At 45.1% G+C, this 18,856-nt stretch overlaps 1 protein-coding gene across 6 annotated transcripts in view; it reads right to left on the bottom strand.

Moving 5' to 3' along the window:
* LOC138295236 (zinc finger protein 665-like) overlaps positions 1-16,241 on the bottom strand; it is a 39,169-nt gene extending 22,928 nt beyond the window's left edge. The window contains exons 1-2 of one of the 6 annotated variants that reach the window (XM_069233424.1): positions 16,095-16,236; positions 12,142-12,260 (exon numbers count right to left, since the gene is read on the bottom strand). The gene's annotated coding sequence lies outside the window, so the exon portion shown is untranslated. The other 5 variants (XM_069233426.1, XR_011203550.1, XM_069233425.1 and 2 more) reach the window with 5 other exon arrangements.
* Between the last annotated feature and the right edge of the window lie 2,615 nt (positions 16,242-18,856).

Raw genomic sequence — 18,856 nt, 5'->3', positions numbered from 1 at the left:
TGTTTGTGGGCCATATTAACCACCCGCCAGGATTGGAAAGTGAAGAATTATAGGCACCAGCCTTAACCATTGCATCTAGCTTTTCCCCAGTGATACTTAAGCAAATATTGCCAATCTTTAAACCTTGCCGGAGTGGTGATAATGGGCGTGTTCAAGTCTTAAATTTTTGCTAACGCCAGACAGGATGTCTGCTGAATAGTCTCATTTAAGAAAATAATTTACACATGAATCAGGCATGCTCAAAGTAAAGCATCCCTACCCTGTATCTGCCAATCTTGTGTGCCCCATACACGTTTTAAGTCAATAGTGCTCTTCCAGTATTCGTAACCTTCAACTGCGAGCCGGGAAACAAAGGGATCTGAATAAATCAATTTTGTGTCAGTTAGCAAAATTTTCCTAATTTGTGCTAGAGGTATTTTAAAATAATATGACTCTGCTTTTTTGGTGTCATGCCCAGAAAAATATGTAAATTTATCACTATAGTATTTTGGGCTCCCCACCAGTGGTGTAGAACAGTGTTCCCACTGTGTGTAGTTTAATACTGGTCTGTATCTAGTGGCACGGTGTAGGTGCATGTTCATATACATCATCACTTTCAAAAGCGGAATAGTCCTTCATTTTAGTTAGCATGGAATCAACTGTTTGGACATCCCAATCATCAGAGACAACATCAGGTGTAATTACGTCTGTCATAGAAATTTTGAACACGTATGGTATTTGAATAATTTCTGTAGGCCCGTATATAACAAATGGAACTTTGTCCCACACAATCCCATCAGAAATCGGTATTGCTGTAATATTTACAGAGGACAAGTCTCTTTGGACCTTATGTAAGAAATGATATGGAGTTAAAACTTCATCAACAAGCTCAACAGAGGAGCGATCAGGAATATAGTGACCATTTATGAGCAAAAAGAAAACAGTCATAAAACCAATCCATAAAAATAATGCAAAACATGTCAAACAGAACCATAAATAGTTCCATGAGTATATCAAATAGTTCTTTTTAAGCCATTGATACAGCTTACTTCTTGTTAAAACATTGTCAATCACAGTAGTGGATGAGTCTGAAGAAAAGTCATCAATGTCAATGAAATAGCCAGAGACAGCCTCTGCAAACACGGGAGCTGGAGCACTATCCGTACTTTGGACCACTTCACGTGGAGGCTCTTGTTAAATGGTGTCATTAGTCTGTGATGTGCTTGTGTAAAAAACAGCCAAATCTTGGACAGGAGTGGTCACTGAAGTGGTGACAGGAACTAGCAAGAGTTCATTTTCCACCCTCCCCATGGTCGAGGAGGTTTCTGGAACAGCATTGGACATTATTGCATAGTCCGTAGTAGTGTTGTTCATCCTACTATGTAGATGTATGTCCTGTTGGGTAGTGAGAGGGGATCGGGAACCACCCAAGGGACCTCTTTGTCTACTGTGAAGGATCGGCCACATGGTGTAATTTGATGTCATCGATTGAGATAAATCTGTTAGTTTGAGAGCCAGACAGCGGTGGTAAGATGACAGTCCTGGTACCTTGAATTCCCAAGACCGGTACAGGCGCTCAGTGGGATGGACCGAATTCCTTCTTTACAGCGATCTTCTCACGAACCAGATCCCTAACTTTAGGAATCCAGCCAGTCGAAGTTTTCGCTAAATCCCTTATTCCTAAGGTGGCAGCACTTGCAGATGATTTATCATCACAAAACTGCTGAAGTTCCTGTAAAACAGTGAGACGTTCATTTATGTCAAATGGTATTTCTGCTGCCACCATACCAGAGGCATTAAGATCTGGGACATCTATAGGTATCCCAAAGAGAACCTCATATGGAGTGCGTCCCCCCAAGGACCATCTTGGCAGATTATTCAGTGCTCTCTGGACCCCATATAAGTGATGTAACCAACTGCGGCCTGAATCTAATACTCGAGCTGTTAAGAACTGCTTTAGATCACGATACCACCTCTCCACGACCGAATTTCCCTCGGGATGGTATGGTGGGGAGTAATGGAGTTCAACACCCATCGTCCCATGGTATCCCTGAATGCCTTAGAGGCAAATGCAGGGCCCTGGTCCGAATGAAATGCTGCAACCACATTTGTACCGATAAAGATCAGCAAGTCTTTTATAACAGTCTTGAGCGTCAGCCGACCGCTGTGGCCATACCCACAGGAATCTAGAAAAGGAATCTATAGCGACTAGTATATATTTGTATGCACCATCAGGCTGTAAGGGACCACAATGGTGTAGGTACACACACTGTAGTGGCCTGCTGGACACTAAGAGGGATGTCTGCGGTGGGCGTTTGATATTAGAGCCCTTTATCTGTTGGCAAATGTCACAGCAAAGGATATATTTTTTTGTTCGCCTGCATAGACCAGGCCACCAGAAGCGTTTCTGTAAGTGTTATCGTGGCCGATATACCAGCATGTGCAGAAGCGACACCCTTATGCGCTGCTTTAACTATCTCTGTTTTTTGTTGGGGATCACTCGATCTCCAAACCCAGGAATTTATACGTAGGCAACATTCTGTGCACTGACATGGTAAGTATAATTTGTAGGGTATCCTTTCGGAAGGGGCTTGCCTGCAGCCAAAGCTTTCACGGCAGTCAATATCTCATTATCCAATCTCATCTGTGAACGAGTCACTGCAGCCACAGAAGCCGTAGCCACTGCTGCCTTGGCCGCTTCATCAGCCAGCGTATTACCGGTAATGTGTACTCCTACACGTTGGTGGCACAATGTATGTACTACATCGACACACAGTAGCTTATCCTTAAGATCAGCCACCCTCCCCCACAATATTTTGTGTTTTATGGTGTTCCCTTTAGAATCTCTAAACCCGTTCAGTTTTCAATGATTGAGATAGTCATTGTATGACTGGACGCAGTAATATGAGTCATAGACTATTAAAGTCTGGCATCCTGGCTCTGTATGTTCGAGCGCTAGTATAAGAGCTTTAAGTTCAACCAACTGGGCTGTGCAGTCCCCTAAGGCCTGCGTGTAGGTGTTGTGTGGGTGGAAGACTCCATCTTCCATCACTCCGCTCACGGCTGAGCAAGCTGCGGAGTATTGATGTTTAAGTATCTACAGCTGGTTGCACTGAACCGTCAGTGTATGTGACAGTATGGTATCTGTCCAGTGGCAAGATATTTACAGGAGCGGGGTACTCTTGTTCGTACTGGAGAAATTCCTGTGTCTGAAGTTTTGGATCAAAAATATAATCGACATCAGTGATGGTCATAGACGTTGCCATTTGAGTCCAACGTGGATGTAATGCTTTAGCGTTGGGAACGCTTGCTTTGGTGACAGCCTCTAAGGCCGGCACCAGGGAGACAACAATAATACGTTTCCCCTAGGCAAGTGGCCTCTCTTTTATGACAGCCATCTGAACTGCCGTCAGAATCTTTTCTGTAGGAGCAAAACTGTTCTGCTTTGGAGTATAAATGTGATTTATATGCTATGGGTACTGTGTCACCCTCATTGAAGGTGACATAAGTAAATCCAATGGCCCCAGCAATTATTCTGATGACCAAATTTGTTTTATTATAACATGTGTGCAAGTGTTTAGCTTCTAGCATGTCCCGTTGCATTTCCCTAAGGGTGCATGTGTGTTCAATTGTCCAGTGTCTGCTAGAAAAATTGGGCTGAACCAAGTCATAAAGTGGCTAAAGATACGTTGTGCATAATCTGGAATGTATGGTCTGCCAAAGTTAAAGAAACTCAGTAATGACTAATTTCTTAAGTGTGTTAGGTGGGTGCAGTTGAGCAAATGTTTCTAGAAAGTGCGGGGCCAGGCTCTTTCCCTCGTTTGATAGCTCATATCCCAGGAATAATACGCTGAGAAAGGCGATCTAGCTTTTCTTAAAGTTCAATCTGTAACCAAGGTCTGCAAATCCCAAAATGATCCAATCGACATTTGCAAGATGAATGTCGAGGTCGTCTGTGAGATATAGGTCATCCACGTAGGATAACGACTCGGAATCAATATCATGCAATATTGCTGTTACACGGGCTGAAAATAGCCCCGGGCTATTTTTATAGCCTTGAGGTAAACAACAAAAGCGTTTCTGAGAGCCAAATGAGAATGCACTCAGGTCCCGACTTTCGTGTGCTAAGTTCTGGCAGAAAAAGTCATTAGATATGTCTAATGTTGTTTTATATTTTTTACGCACTATATTATTAGTGCTGTGCTATGTGAATTTTGTATAGCATATGTGCGTGTATGACTATTTAAATGTCTATAATCAATGACTATTCTGTATGAATGGTCTGGCTTTGCAACGGGGATTCATTGGAGATGTACAGGGCTCAATTACTCCCTGGTACTCAAGTTGGGTGAGGATCTCCCTCACTAGAGCTTTTGCTTCATGTTTTACAGGATATTGTGGCTGCTGTTGGGGTGTAGACCTAACGGGAATGACGTGACAAGGAGACTCCTTGTCCCAACCTACATGATTGCGATATAACGCAGGTGCCTGCGCTAAAGCCCATTCAGCAGCATAGGCTTCTTTTTCTGCTTCCGGAACAAGATCGGAGAAAGAAGGCAAAATGACATTTTCCCCATGCCGGAGCTTATAGACGTGTTCAGGTGGCCAGTCTCTTTCGACAAGTAGGATATCACTAGTAAGTTCATCCCAAAATATCACACTTATGGTGCGCTCCACGTCTCCCTCTATCAGAATTTTTAAATCATAAACCCTGTCAGGGGGAGAACGCGGCCGTCCGCTGTTTCAACTGCGATATAAATCGCTAGTTGCTGTCACATCCAGATGATCTTTCAGACTCTGGTGACATATTGTGACCTCTGCTGCGCTGTCTAACAGAGTCACTGCCCACGTCTCGTTCCTCAGTGTTCTCAAGCATACTGGCATTTTTAGCTGTCAGTGCTGCCACCTTTTTCTTGTTAAACTGTGGCTTTTGCTGAGGAGTCTTTTCTTCCTTTTTAATGGTAGACTGCAGCGAGTCTTTCTTTTCTTTCATGTATTCAGGACGTCGCTCTGGACGGCCCCCTCTCTCGCTACATCTATCCGGTGTGTCCTGAAAGGAACGAGAGAGACGTGAATCAGTATATCTGTCTGGAGTTTTAATGTTCTCCCCATTTCTGAGATTGTATCTCCTTTCGGAGTTCTGCGGGTGTGAAGAATCAGCTCTCTTATTTCTTCTATCTTTGAAGTCCTTTTCTTTGTCCCAGCGCTTCTTAGGGCCCTCTTGAGCCTGCTTTGTACCGTCCTTATGGGTGGTACCTTGTAACTCCAATTTCTTTGGTTTGGCTCCCAAACTATCCCGCCCTATACTAGTATAGGTATCGGAATCGGAAATAATTTTCGGTAGCTGTCTCTCTTGTTCCTGGTGTGGAATTTCCTGGAGACGCTGGCGTATTGCCAGTGCTACCGCTTCCCCTTTAATGTTACTGAGTATTACTGAGGAAACCGCGTCAAAGTTACCCATTAATTTCATCCCCAAATCCAAGGCTGGTGCAGCCCCATGCTCATTTTGTATTTGTTTTAACACTTCCAGTAAATTAGCAAGTGTCGGGGTACCATGTGTGGTAGTATATATGGCCACGAAGATTGTACCCCCATGTGGCACAGTCATCCACCAAGGGAACCATCCCAAAAGGCAACCACATAGTGAGCAGTCTATGTTTTTCCTGTGGCCCCGTATGGGGAAACAGCTTCCAACTGATTAGTTTTCTGGGCAGTCCAAAACGATATTTTTTCCCGTTCTGCGGGTACTTTACCCATGATAGTATGCACTGTTTACAGATTAATCCCAGTAGCCAATTGGTAACCACCAGGTGCTGGCGGTGCTGGACGCGCTGGTGTTGTGTTCAATGTTCGCATTACGAACTGAACTAATAGTCTATATAATGTCACCAATTCATTATATAAATCTCGCAGATCTGCTATTGGCATATTTTGTATGCCTGGGTGAGGTGTGTATGTGGCAAAATAGGCCATGTTGGTCCGTCATTACTTAAGGGACCTAGCCTCACTCTTTGTAATACATGTGGTAGGGCGCCTTCAAACCAGTTCTGGCGCCCTTGGTATGTGAGCGATATTTCATGATACTGGTATGCTCGGTACCGTAAAGGTACGTTTGCAATTTCATATGTATGGAATGTATGTGTTCTTTGGTCTACCTCAGGAAAGGTGACCCAACAGTAAAATGTTTGTTTGGTATGCTTCATTAGCTTCTATTATAAGAGTAACATCCCCGCCCTCATCTGTAAGGCCATGCGTTAATAAATGTTGTGTTAGTGCATGTCTAGCATTTTCAGGAATGTCTATGGCAGCAGCCATTTTTGTTTAGAAAAAACGGAACACCAAAATGAGAAGTATAAATCCTTTTAGGAGTTCGAGCTTGAACAACCTACAGCTCAATCAGGTGTTACCTTTTCAGCTGAGGAGGATTTTCCCAAAGACCACGGACGTCTCCGTATAATGGTACTTAGGGTACCTGTTGTCTGTGAGACAGTGATAGACGGGGTATCTGTAAATTAGAGCCTAAACACCATCGTTGGTGGCGCCATGTCGTAGTTTGGACTGCTGGTTAAACGATGGCAGTACTTTTGTTTGTAGGCGACTATGCCTATCCTACAACAAGTCACAACTGTTGTCCCAACCTTACTGGCTCACTAGCAGCACCTCAGCAGAAACACAATAGTAAAAGGTGATTTGTGGCAGCCTTGACGCATGGACTCGAGAATAAGACAGCTCAGGGAGCGTCGTGGTTAAACGGAGATTACCCCTTTCTCACAGATATATCATGTCTCATACAAACACAGGCAATGACAAAGATGCAGTAAAGTTTCAATAGTTTTTATGTAACACAACTGCAGTTTGTGATATGTTGCATGGGCTGCAATGATTAGGATAATGAATAATGCAAGAAACAGAATTGTGAAGACGAGAGTCATTATTACAAAGACCCCCACCATCTTGCAATGCAAAAAAAAAAAAAAAAAAAAAAAGACATATGAGATGTAATATGCCCTAATACCCTAATGTGAAAGGCCTAACCTCCTACCTAAAGGAGAGCTGGGTTTGTTAAACCTAATCTGCCAATGCCATGTCCACGAGAGGAGCCCCCAACCCTCATTACCTTGGAATGAGGTCTCTATCTCAGACTCCGTAGGGACACGAAGACTGGGTCAGCGTCAAGACGACGTGCGGCATCGATATCAGCGATGATGGCAATGCCCTCTGGTCGGAATCCCTCTGATTATCTGTCTAAAAGTGTGATGTATTTATACAGATCTACCAGGACCCCTGACGTAGGTGTGTTCCCAAACAACCGATAACAGACATGCTTGGGACGGCAATTAATATAAACAATCCCTCGAAAGTATAGAGAGGGAAAATCCATAAGTGTGAACACCTACTGTTTGTTTGTCTTAGTTGCTTGATTTTGACGCCTTTGCGTGGTGGCATTGATAATGCAAAGCATAACAAGTGGCCTAACTATAAACAAGGCAGCCATCTTAGAAGAGTTAAATAATTAAATGGGCTAAGACAGAGCAAGCTAAGTAGGTTAAAAGTCACTAGGTGACATGGGCACAAGTCTGCAAGCCAGAGGCTAAGCTAACTCCTGTTATCCCATTAAAAAAACTAGGATTCACCACAAGAGTGAGTCTCGGAAGAATTCAGAACAGAGATAGTGTCAATGATATCAATGAGGCGGTGTGTGGACTGTACGGTTGCAATAGGGTGGCTGTTATCAGAAGAAGAGCCGTAGCAGTGTTGAGGCACTATCAATAATATATTGACTGGGTGTTCCCATGAACTGATCGACTTCAAATTTCATCAGCAGTGAGATTAATCAAGACACTGATTATCAATAACGCCAAGTTGTCTCAGCATTATTAGTAATGCATGAGTAAAGAGGGCCTGATCAGTAAACTGATCGGCGTTACGCTGGGGTGCTGTGTCCAAAATTCTGAGACACCAAGCAAAATTAACTACTCTAACTGTAAATTACAGGCCTTATTTTCTCATTTAAGGGATGATATTAGATTCAGGGGCTGTGTTGTTTTTTCATTTAATAACACTATGGGTGAGATGCCATGTAATATAATTTGTTATGATGCCACCCTGTGTGATATTTTTCTACTAAGAATTTGACACAATGAAGCGTGAAAACTGGACTCTTTATAGCTGTGACCTCACAGCAGAGCTTCTTCTTAAATGCAGTATATAATATGTATGTCCAATATTCTTCGGGGGACGGAGTGACCGCATGTCTGTTAGTTATGAGTCACAGCAGGGTACAAGGGGGCCTCAGAGGTGCCCGTGACTGATATCTAATGCCTCCCTTGTGTGCTCATCTCTTGCAACCACCCCTCTCTTGTGTCTGTATCTCACACACCCACACCTTTCTTGGGCCTGCGTCTCACACACCCACACCTCTCTCATGTCCCCATCTCTTACACCCACACTTCTCGTGTCCCGATCTCACACTCACACCCCTCTCATGCTCCAATCTCTTGCACCCACACCTCTATCATGTCCCCCTCCCACACCCACACCTCTCTCATGTCCCCCTCTCTCGCACCCACACCTCTCTCGTGTCCCCATCTCTCGCACCCACACCTCTCTCGTGTCCCCCATCTCTTGAACCCACACCTCTCTCGTGTCCCCCTTCTCTTGCACCCACACCCCTCTCGTGTCCCCATCTCTTGAACCCACACCTCTCTCGTGTCCCCCATCTCTTGAACCCACACCTCTCTCGTGTCCCCCATCTCTTGAACCCACACCTCTCTAGTGTCCCCATCTCTTGCACCCACATCCCTCTTGTGTCCCCCATCTCTTGAACCCACACCTCTCTCGTGTCCCCCATCTCTTGAACCCACACCTCTCTCGTGTCCCCATCTCTTGCACCCACCCCTCTCTAGTGTCCCCATCTCTTGCACCCACATCTCTCTCGTATCCTCATCTCTTGCACCCACACTTCTCTCATATCCCCATCTCTTGCACCCCGGGGCCTATTCACACTGCATGTCACTTACATTCAGAGTCTACGTCCCTGTGTTGATTACTTGGGATAAGTGTCTCTTTCACTTTCAGATACATATTAATGCTCAGGTTGAAAGTACTGCATTTGGAACAAGCATTAGCAAAGTCAATAGGTCTCGCCTATAACAATAACAATTGTCTTTGGCAATGTGTTTTGCCATGCGTACATCAGTGTAGTTGTTGTTCAGCATGGCTAAAAATTAGTGGCATGAAGTGTCAGGATAGAGTGTCATAGAGGGGAGTAGAGTTCAGTTTTTCAGTGGCAGACAGCATCAAAGACTACAGTGTTGTAGAGTGGAGTGGCGTATAGTGAAGTAAGGTGGAGTGGGTTGGGGTGGATTGAGGTGGTGGGGTGGATTGGAGTGGGTTGACTGCATGGATTGGATTGGATTCAAGTGGGGTGGATTGAAATGGACTGGAGAGGGGTGTATTAGACTGGATTGGGGTGCGTGGATTGAATTGGGTGCAGTGGGGTGGTTTGGAGTCGGGTGAATTGAACTGGAGAGGGTGGCTTAAATTAGTGTGGAGTGGATTGGATTGGAGTGGGTGTTAAGGAGAACTGGTTTGGAAGTGGGGTGGATCAATGTGAATTGTTTTGGAGTGGGATGGATTGGATTGACGTGGGGTGGGTTGCAGTGGACTGGATTGGAGTTGTGTGGTTTGGAGTAGGATTGAATGGATTTGAGTGGGTGGATTGGGTCAGGTTAGTGTGAGGTGTCTTGGACTGGAGTTGGGTGGGTGGATTGGATTAGAAAGGGATGGACAACATGGGGTGGGCTGGATAGGCTGAACTGGGTTGTAGTGGGTGTATTGAAATGTGGTGGGGGATTGGATTGGGATGGGGTGCGTTGGAGTGGGGTGAAATTGATTGAGCGATGTGGACTGGAGTGGAGTAGGGTTGAATGGAGTGGATTGGGATGGATCGGATTGAACTGAGGTGAATTGTAGTGTGGTTGATTTTTTTTTTTTTAAATCACTTTTTTTTATTATATCTTACAAGATCATGATTCGTCATCTAATTTCATACCAAGAGTATCATAAAATTCAAACACTATTCATAATACAATACATATTAGTATCAAGTCAATTAAATCAAGAGAGGTTCCCAACAATGCATTCTTTTCGTGAACATTATATGTATATGCTACACATAAATCAGAAAAATATATATAAAATTCCACAACCAGGAACTGAGACAATTCATTCTAGAATTGATGTATTACTGCGTAGGCCGATTCAGAAGCTAACCAATCACAATACCCCAATCGATTAGAAAAACAGTTAATCAGTGCAGACCAATCCATTTTACCAGGTCTCCTGGCTTGTTCCCCCTTGCAGTTATATAGTGATTCAGTGATTGCTCTAAGTTATAAATACCCAGCAGACAGCTAAACTACAGATGTATAGTCGGTGGTCCTGCACTCTTGTGATGAGAAGACGCCAGAGCCAAGGAGATGACAATAAAATATATATCTGATCCGCTCTCCCTCACAACGATAATCAAGTCCGGAGAGCATCATGACAAGAGTAATATAATTTATTTCCCCCAAAGAGCTGCTGCCAAGATACCCCTCCCTCCCTGGAGTGTGTGCAGTTCCTCACAGCTATAAGACATGCAGCATGCCTGCCGGGCCTTCCCCGCATCCAGGCCACTTGTCGTCATCCCCTTTACCCCACGCAAACGAACTCAGAAGGGGCAAAAAAAAGTCTAAACAATGTTTTATAGTGCTGGCCTCTCAAACCGGAAGACAGAAGAATGTTCAGCCTATCCCAGTCGTATTTTGAAGATCTGTGGCCTAACTTCCATCTGCGGCTTGCCTCCTGCTGCTCTAAGTAATCCGGGACTGTGCTAATTAAAACTTTATAGATCTGGAGTGTGTTGCAACCCCCCCCCCCCAATGAGTAACATTGAAGAGGCGGACTCTTTCCAGCAAAAATAAGGTCTGGCCAATTTTACCCATGAAATCTCTTATTCGCAAATATTTGAAAAGGGTCCCTACCCCATAATTCTGCTGTAGTTCTGTAAATAAAAAAAGCAGTCTGCCATCTATAGATCACATAATTTATTAAGATCTAATTGCTCCCATTGCCGACCAATCACATCATAGGATGAGGGGGAAAAGCAGAGACCACCACAGGGGAGTGTAAGGATTATGCTGTTTAACGCTCGGTATCCTACAGGTATTGCCCCACACCCTCCAGGCCATGATCAGAATCTTAAACCTCACTTTTTTGTAGTAGCCGGGCTCAATCTGTCGAAGGAGACAGCCCTGTGCTGAGATACCAAGTGCTAACTCATAGATAAAGGGCCCCCGTATCATCTTCCAACCCAGCTCCTCTGCCCCTGACAGCTGAAAACAGAACCTCCGGAGGTTGAAAGGATTGGAGTGGGGTGGGGTGGAATATTTGGTGTAGGGTGGATTTGGAGTAGGGTGGAATGGACTGGGGTGTGGCAGATTGGAGCAGGACAGATACTTTTGAATCAGAGCGGGGGGTGTTTTGCACAGGAGCGGGCAGATCATTTTGGGGTGGAGCGGAACATATTATTTTGGACGAGAGTGGGGCAGATTGGAGTGTGGCAGATTGTTTTAGATTGGAGTGGGACAGATTGTTTTGGACTGAAGTGTGGCAAATTGTTTTAGAATGGAGTTTTCTGGAGAAAATTATTTTAGATGGGGTGAGGCAGACTGGAGTGAGGTGTGACGGCTGGAGCGAATTTCACTGAGGTAAGTGGTTTGGATTAGTCTGGTTGTGGATTGAGTGGGGTGAGCTGGTATGGGGTGAAGTGCGGTGGATAGGCGTAGACAAGAGTGGGGTGGGGTGGATTGGAGTGGGGTGGACTGGAGTGTACTGCACAATGTGTTAAAGCATAGTTTTGGAAATTACACATAAAGTAATAATGTCTCTTTGAAACATTTAGAATACGATAATCCTCATCATTTGAGAACAGTGCCCAAGAGCAAGAACAAAACATGAGTGCAAAGTGATTAAAGAAGGAAACTTGGCAAAATAAAGGTAAGCTAACTATTAAAAAATAAAAAACTTTGCAAATTGGTTTGTTGTGTTGGGCATATTTTTGCCAGTCATGCACCTTCTGTTTTCAGGGCACTAGAAGTTAAAAGAAGAAAATAGTACCTCAGTCACATCAGGAGTAGCAGAAGGGCACTGATTAATTTGAATCAATCAGTGCTTGGTCCCTGCTCCACAGACAGGAACGGAAATGACGTCAGGCCTGCAGTGGACCAATTACGAGGCTGTGAAAAAGAGAGAGTGCCACGCAAGGAAACAAATGGTAGGCAAACGGCAGGCTCCAAGACATTTTTTGTTAACATAAGTGTATTGCAAGTCAGACGCATGCACTAGCTCATGCTATTGTAGGCTGGATCCCAAGAATTATTTTTTTTAAGTGATTCCTTGCACCCTGGTGTTTTGAATAATGAAATAGAAGGTGCTGTGAATGTTGCCTTGTTCACTACAGCTGTTCTGTCGGCAGTGATTCAGGGGTCTCTCAGAAAACCTAGGCGTGTAGTGCGTTGGCACCATCAGGCACCACCCTTACTCTAAGAACTGATGCCCAAGCAGCAATTGAGACCTGATGGGTCTGTAACCCACTGATGCCCAGAACCTTTCACATTTTAAAGGTTTGCTTCTCTCACTCCCTGTGCTGAAAATAATGGAGGTGACCTCACGTCATCATGAGATTGTGAGTGAGATGACGTATTTGCATGTACCTACAATTCTATACTTTTGTAAGGTAACGCAATTTTCAGTGTGATTTCAACAAGACTCCCTCTTACACATGTTCAGCAGGTGCATAAACCAACCAAGCTATCTTACTGGATTTAGGTGGTCATGCCCCAACTTTTTGCCTGCCTCCCTCCACTTTTCTGACACGGTTTTTGCTGGTTTTAGGACTTTACTGTAAGTACCAAATAAAGTACACTACATGTGCCCAGGGCCACTAAATTGAATGCTACTAGTGGGCATGCAGCACTGGTTGTGCCACCCACATAAGTAGCCCCTTAACCATGTCTCAGGCCTGCCATTGCAAGGCCTGTGTGTGCAGTTTCACTGCCACTTTGACTTGGCATTTTAAACTACTTGCCAAGCCTTAAACTCCTCTTTTTCTACATATAAGTCACCCTTAGGGTAGGCCCTAGGTAACCCAGAGGGCAGGGTGCTATGAAGGTAAAAGGCAGGACATATCCAGGTGTGTTTTATAAGTCCTGGTAGTGGAAAACTTCTAAAGTTGTTTTCCACTACTGGGAGGCCTGCTCCTTCCATAGACTAACATTAGGGCTACCCTCATATACTATTTAAGTGGTAGATTCTGATCAGAAAGGGGTAACCAGGTCATATTTAGTATGGCCAGAATGGTAATACAAAATCCTGCTTATTGGTGAAGTTGTTGGATTTAATATTACTATTTAAGAAATGCCACTTTTAGAAAGTGAGCATTTCTCTGCACTTAAAATCCATATGTGCCTTACAGCCTATCTCCAATCCATGTCTGGGTTCAGCTGGTTGACAGCTCCCTTGTACATTTCACCCAGAGAACCACAAACACAGGACACTCAGGCACACCTGCACTCATCGGCGTACTGAATGGGTCTTCCTGGGCTGGAAGGGTGGAGGGCCTGACACATTTCAAAGGCTAGTGGCCTGCCCCCACACAATGGACTGCCAAACCCCCTACTGGGACCCTGAAAGACAGGCCTGTACTGAAAGTGGACCTTGTACACTTCAAAAACACTCTTTGAAGGCTCCCCCACATCAAAGGCATTTTGGGGTCCATAATCTGGGTCTCTGATCCCACCAAATTAGACACTTCTGGACCTGATCCTGCAACCAATCAAGAGGAACTGCCTGGCTGCCCAAAGGACTCACCTGGACTGCTTTGCTATGAAGCACTGCTGCCCTGCTGCTGCCCTGCTGCCTTGCTGGCCTCTGACTTTGTTGAGAAGCGCTCTTCAAGGGCTTGGATTGAGGTTGCCTCCAGTGTTTTCTGAAGTCTCAGTGCGAAATTACTTCATCTCTAAGGAAACTCATTGTGCGCCGAACATCGACACACAGCCTGCCGGAAATGATGCACAGCTTGCCCTGCAACGAGAAAAATTGCTGCACAGCCGAACCGGAACAATGCAGCCCGGCTTCCTTTGTGAAGATCAATGCAGTGCCTGCCTTGCGACCGGAAATTCGACGCACAGCCCTACCGGATCGACGCACAACCGAGCCGGAACAACGCAGCTCGACTTCCCGAGTGAAGAATCGACACAGCGCCTGCCGTGCGACGCAAAACTCAACACACACCTTATTTTTACAAGCATCTCCTCCTCTGCGGTCTCTGTGCATGGAAATTTGGACGCAAACCATGTACTTTGTGCAAACAAGAGACAACTGTTGATTTCTAAGCTTTAGGACTCTTTTTAAACTTGCAAAAGTGGTATCTTAACTTGTGCCTATTGAATCTTGATAATTTTGCCCTTAATTTAACCAGATAAATATCTTATATTTTTCTAAACCTGTGTGGTGTATTTTAGTGCCAAGTTATCAGAGGGTGGGCACAGGATAATATGGATTGTGTGCGACTTACCCTAACTAGGATTGTAGTCCCCGCTTGGACAAAGGTGAATACCTCTGCCAACGAGAGACCCCATTTCTAAATTATCTACAGACCACCCCAGCAGGCACTGGACTTCCTGACCTCTCAGGGGCACTGGACTGTGGAGCCCGCAGGTGACAGTTTGTGGCAAGGGCTCCACTCACCTGTTCATTGACAGGTTCTCAGGCTCTTTGTGTACAACTCACAGACCTCAGCACTGGGAGAGGTTTGAAGAATTATTATATCTTTTCCACTACAGTCCACCCTGACACTTGTCTGATCCCCCACAACTCACCCTCAGCTCCACCTCCTTTTGTTTCTCCCATTCTTGTGTGTTTAGTGTTGCACATGCAATGAAAACATGCAAAGTAAACACTGAAATACAGTGTTGGGCGTCTTGTTACACACGCAGCTATTTAAATAATGAGAAAAAACAGATATTAAAAAGTTACATAACTCTGGATACTCGCCGCCTCAATCACAAACAATAAACACTGACAACTGGATCCCTACCCACCCATCAATGCCTGGATCCCACCCACAGGGACACATTACACTTACACCAGATTTACTCACCAGACGAGAGCACATGCAGTGACCCCCACCCACAAGACCCCTGTCACGTGGGAGAACCCACAACCGCAGACAAGCTAACACCAGAGCACGAACACAACACATAACTGGTAAACAGCCTTCACATTCCAATGCGCCGTAAGAAGACATCACACCCACACGGGGGCGGCACAGGGGAGAGGAGAGAGAGGGGAAGTGTGAGGGAGAGGGGAGAGAGTGGGGGGCAGAGGAAAGAGTAGACAGAGGGGAGAGTCGTTGTTTGTAGTTTTACATGATACCGGAGCGCTTCACACGAGCAGCAGTTCCATTACACAAAGATACATTCATTTTTTGTAGATTAAGTGATTTGCCCAGAATCACAGGGTGTGGAACAGGCGCCGAGACTCGAGCCTGGCTCCCCCGCTCCAAGGTCGGCAGCTCAGGCCCTTACAGCACAATTACATCCAAACAGGAGGAAACAAACTCCCTCACTCACCCTCCCACCCCGACAACTCACCCGCAGCAGATCACACAGCGACAACTCAACTGCAGCAGATCACACGGCGACAACTCACCTGCAGCAGATCACACGGTGACAACTCACTCACCTGCCACAGATCACACGGCGACAACTCACTCACCTGCCACAGATCACACGGCCACAACTCACTCACCTGCCACAGATCACACGGCCACAACTCACCTGCAGCAGGTCACACGGCCACAACTCACCTGCAGCAGGTCACACGGCCACAACTCACTCACCTGCAGCAGATCACACGACGACAACTCACCTGCAGGTCACACGGCGACAACTCACCTGCAGATCACACGGCGACAACTCACCTGTTGCAGATCACACGGCCACAACTCACCTGCAGGAGATCACACGGCCACAGCTCACTCACCTGCAGCAGATCACACGGCAACTCACCTGCAGCAGATCACACGGCGCGCTCCCTTCACACAGCACTTCTGGGTGATAATAATTCACTGACTGTGTCCATTCGGGGCTTGTGTGGTCGCCCCCACCTCTGCCATTACCAGTGACCTCGGAAGTGCTTCATCCAGTGGGGGTGGTCAGCACCCCACAATCACGCCCACCCGAGGGATGGTGAAAGGAGGGAGGGAGGGCTAAGGGGCGGGACGGGGCGGAGCCTGCACAAATAATCTAGGAGTAAGCAGTGACGTCATTATAGACACATTTTCTACATTAAGGGAGATCTTTTAACATGCTGACCCCAGACTCTTCCACAAACACTGACTGACAGGACTGAGCGCCGTTCATTTCTAAAAGAGAAAACACAGATGTGTTCGGCTGCAGTTCCGCGGGAACAGAAACAAGAAAAGCTGAAAATAGACAATAAAGACGGGTTTTCGTCGCCAGTTATTTTACCATCTCAGAGCTGCAGCGGTGCAATACTCCTGGCTGTGAGAAAAGAGTAAAAAACGAGTCTTTCAAGCCCTGGTGCTGTGATTAAAAAGGCGCTGTACAAACAGGACTGAGCCCCGCAGGACTGTGCATTCATTCATTGCCAGACAATAAATCTGCATTAGATTATAGTCAGTTTATTCCATGGATCTCCTGCTGAGTTGGAATACATAGTGACCTCAGTTACATGAGTGACTGCCCAGCACTCCAAGGGGGACCGAAGGAATCAAGTTACATCAGTTACAATCTGCAAATACGGAGCTTTCACATTAAAGACCTGTGCAAATATAAACTGTAATTGGAGTCTGAAGGGGTGGCTCACCCACAATTAATGCAGAGTCTGAACAAGCAGGACTTCTGTGATTACAGTTACCGACATATCTACGTCAGACACCTGCAGTGCTTTCCATAGGAGTCTGATGTACTGATATATCTACGTCAGACACCTGCAGTGCTGTCCATAGGGTTCTGATATACTTACACATCTACGTCAGACACCTACAGTGCTTTCCATATGGTTCTTGTATACTTACGTATCTATGTCAGACACCTGCAGTACTTTCCATAGGTTTCTGATACACTGACATATCTATGCCAGACATCTGCAGTGCTTTCCATAGAATGCTGATACACCAACATAGCGACATCATACACCTCCAGTGCCTTCCATATGGTTCTGATATACTTGCATGTCTATATCAGAGTCCTACAGTGCTTTCCATGGTGTTCTGATATGCTTACATGTCTATGTCAGATATCTGCAGTACTTTCCATAGGGTTCTGATATACTGGCATATCTACCTCAGACATCTGCAGTGCTTTCCATAGGGTTCTCATATGCGTACACATCTATATCAGACACCTGCAGTGCTTTCCATAGGGTTCTGATATACTGGCATATCTACGTCAGACACCTGCAGTGCTTTTCATAGGGTTCTGATATACGTAAATATCTACGTAAGACACCTGCAGTGCTGTCCATAGGTTTCTGATATACTTACATATCTACGTGACACCGTCAGTACTTTCCATAGTGTTCTGATATACTTACATATCTATGTCAGATGTCTGCAGTGCTTCCCATAGTCTTCTGATACACTGACATATCTATGCCAGACATCTGCAGTGCTTTCCATAGAATGCTGATACACCAACATAGTGACATCATACACCTCCAGTGCCTTCCATATGGTTCTGATATACTTGCATGTCTATATCAGAGTCCTACAGTGCTTTCCATGGTGTTCTGATATGCTTACATGTCTATGCCAGATATCTGCAGTACTTTCCATAGGGTTCTGATATACTGGCATATCTACCTCAGACATCTGCAGTGCTTTCCATAGGGTTCTCATATGCGTACACATCTATATCAGACACCTGCAGTGCTTTCCATAGGGTTCTGATATACTGGCATATCTACGTCAGACACCTGCAGTGCTTTTCATAGGGTTCTGATATACGTAAATATCTACGTAAGACACCTGCAGTGCTGTCCATAGGTTTCTGATATACTTACATATCTACGTGACACCGTCAGTACTTTCCATAGTGTTCTGATATACTTACATATCTATGTCAGATGTCTGCAGTGCTTCCCATAGTCTTCTGATATACTGACCTATCTATGTCAGACACCTGCAGTGCTCTCCATAGGGTTCTGATATACTGACATATCTACATCAGACAGCTGCAGTGCTTTCCATAAAGTTCTGATATACTGACATATCTACGTCAAACACCTGCAGTGCTTCCCGTACAGTTTTGAAATACTTACATATCTACGCCAGACGCCTGCATTGCTTTCATTAGGGTTCTGATATACTTACATATCTATGTCAGACACCTGCAATGTTTCCACAGGGTTTTGATATACTGACATATCTATGTCAGATACCTGCAGTGCTTGCCATAGGATTCTTATATACTTAGTTATCTACATCAGACACCTGCAGTGCTTTCTATAGGGTTCTGATATACTTACATATATATGTCAGACACCTGCAGTGCTTTCCATGGGGTTCTGATATACCTGCATATCTATGTCAGATCTGCAGTGATTTCTATAGGGTGTTGATATACTTACATATTTACTTCAGACACCTGTAGTTCTGTCCATAGGCTTCTGATATACTGACATATCTACGTGAGACACCTGAAGTGCTAACCACAGGGTTGTCACACACTTACATATCTAGGTCAGATACCTGCAGTGCTTTCCATTGGGTTCTGATATACTTACATATGTACGTCGGACACCTGCA

Source organism: Pleurodeles waltl, chromosome 5 (genome assembly GCF_031143425.1).
Source record: "Pleurodeles waltl isolate 20211129_DDA chromosome 5, aPleWal1.hap1.20221129, whole genome shotgun sequence".
Lineage (NCBI taxonomy): Eukaryota > Metazoa > Chordata > Amphibia > Caudata > Salamandridae > Pleurodeles > Pleurodeles waltl.
This window is presented reverse-complemented; position numbering and strand designations above follow the sequence as displayed.